This window comes from Kryptolebias marmoratus, linkage group LG6, assembly GCF_001649575.2.
Source record: "Kryptolebias marmoratus isolate JLee-2015 linkage group LG6, ASM164957v2, whole genome shotgun sequence".
Classification (NCBI taxonomy): domain Eukaryota; kingdom Metazoa; phylum Chordata; class Actinopteri; order Cyprinodontiformes; family Rivulidae; genus Kryptolebias; species Kryptolebias marmoratus.
In genome coordinates, this window is record NC_051435.1 from 15,865,178 (window position 1) to 15,868,029 (window position 2,852).

Sequence of the window (2,852 nt, forward strand, 5' to 3'; positions counted from 1 at the left end):
CTTACGAGAGCCCCCCTCGGTTGTTTGTAGGGGCTTGCCTGATAGCCATTAGTGTTACACCCTATTACATCAGTAATGACTGACTGTGAGCTCTAATTAGAGATGTGTTAGGGAGAGCTGACTTACCTCCCCCCACCGCCACCTCCTCCTCCTCCTTCTGCTTTTCTGCAAAGCTGTTACTGTGACTCCATCGCCGTGGCGACACCATTAGCACAGCACCTCTAAGAGTAGCAACTCCTGACTGTTAAAACCATTATGTTCGTTACAGACCAATCAGAGGGGAAGGTGTTATGGCTAATTGATAAGCCGAACAATGTGTAAAATCTTGTCTCTAATTGCCCTGCGGGGAAAAAGAGAAAGCGCTCTGGGAGAAAGAGACAGTGAGAGAATGGAAAAAAAAAAAAAAGAAAGAAAAGGGGAGAGTGTGGAAGCCACTGGCGTGCTAATTTTCAAAATCTGATATTTTTCCACTTGAATAATTTAGGCTTACAATATGTCTTCATCCAAACATGCTGCAGTTTTTTTTTCTCTCCTCCCTCTTGAATAATGGGATGTTTCTTCTGGATTTGTCATCTGTGATAAGATGATTATCTGAAAGGTCTGTGGCACATTGTGAAGAGAGTCTCGCCTTCTCTGCTGGAGTAGGTAATCCTGAGTAATAGCATTATGGACACAGTGTTTTCCTAAAACCCATGATTATCCGCCGCTGTTTGCCGTGGGGATTGACACTGGCCTCCCTGGTCTCCCTCTCTCTCTCCTCCTTCTGCCGACTCCTCTTCTCACCTCCTTCCTTTGGTGTCATCCTGTCTCTGACTCACCACTCCAGCGAGCCCCTCGCATGCTCTCCTCCTGCAAGAGAAGAAGATGAAAATAGAGCACATGGAGCAACAAAAGAACAAATTGCTTGTAGACAAGAGTGCCCGGATTTGAATGACATGTTATGTTCTCGATAAAAAAAAAAGAAGCACACTTTCAGGATGGCGGCTGTGTAACCTGTTTGAAACTCAATACAGATTAGATGCATTATGGTAAAGTAAATTTTGAAGTTTCCCAGTGTCAGAGCTGCTTCTCCGTCTATGCAACAAGCCACTCGAGCCTTTTTCATTCTGCCTTTGATTTTTGTGTTTTTCAGGTTTTTCGAAGACCTTTGCTTTTAGACAATTGGCCCACTCTTCCCTCAATGCTCTTAGACCTGATCTTGATCTGATCTCCCTGACTTGCTGTCTTCCTTACCCCCCCCCACCCCCCCACCCCCACCTAACCCACTTTTACTTAGCTTAGCACTCTGTGTCAACCACCTGCTCCTATGGCTTAGGTGTATCTGATGTTCTCACAAGTGACAAAAATAATCTCTTGTGAACAAATACAGAAGCTGCTTTAACCCTTTTACACCTCTGCCAGCAGTGGTTCAGGAGGAAGATTGACTTTGGCTAAATGAAAAGTTGGCAGTTTCAGACCAACTTCCCCTACTACATGTCAAAGTGTCTTTAAGTAAAACACTGAACCCCATGTAGCCCCTGATTCTGTACATTGGCGTATAAGTGTGAGTGAATGGAACTTAGTGTAGTGTAAGAGTACTTTGAGTACATCTTCTGAAGGTGATTTTTTTCCTGTCAAAAGGAACCAACATGTTTGCTCAGGATGGGAGATTGCGATGAAGTGGAGATTCATATCTTAAGGCTTCCTTCGATATATAACTTTTACTAATAAGTGTTTTATAATGTACTGTATGTGGATGTACTGTATTACAATAGGAATTGCATTGGCTGTCAATGAATTTGAGTATATATCTGTTTTGGAAAAAAATGGATTTATGATTTAGACTTCTTTTTTCTATTCTGTATAGAGCCCTATGGTGATTTTTGTTCTGAACTGTCACTAAATTAAACTGAAAAGACTATAAAACGAATTATATAAATGCAACAGTAGCACTTCCGGCACGGCCTGAAACACCTGACATGTTTCAGGCCGTGCCGGAAGTGCTAAAGCTAGCTGCTGCAGCTACTTCAGCTTGCTAGTGATCATAAAATGCTATTTCAATAACCATGGAATGTAAAGAAAAAACAAAAAAACAACCAAAAACAAAACAATGCAACAGGCAGCCTGCAGAATCCATGCAAAATGAAGGCGCCGCTCATCCTGAGTGCGCGCCTGTTTGCAAAACAATCACGCGAGACCGAGGAGAGAGAATGGTTGAGTTCAGGAGCAGTAAATTAAACAGTGTGAGGAACACTCCGCTACATCACCAAACTGTGAACCTGTGTTTAATTAGGAATCCTTTAATTAGCCCAGCTGTGTGTTGCAGTATTGTGGATTTGTTGTGTAAATTTCAGTGTGTGCTCCTCCACCTACAAGCTGTCAGAGCCGCGTGCCTTTGAGCTGCACAGGTTTGGATACTTTGCGCTTCAGTTTGACGCGAGAGTTGATGATTCCATCATATTATTTTTTTATTATTTTAAAAAATGATCTGCAACTGTCAGGAAACGTGGAGACGATGGCGAACCCAGAACGCAGACTCATACTGAAAGTAAAAACTAATTTAATAAATAACGAAAAATAAGCAAAACAAAAGCTGACGTGGCAGCAACTAAAACTTAACAAAAATGCAAATACATAACAAGGTAAGGCAACAAGGAAACACGGGGAGCGAAGGCAAACAATAAACAATGATCCAACGACTAGTGGGAGAAATGACCGGGTAATCTGCTGAGGGTAATCAGGTAAGTGGAGACAGGTGACATGATTAATATTGCTCACAGGTGGAGATGGGAGTGACAGGTAACCAGATGACTAAGCTGGGGGAATGAAAATGAAAACAAACACAGACACATGAGACAAGAGTAGAAGAAAAC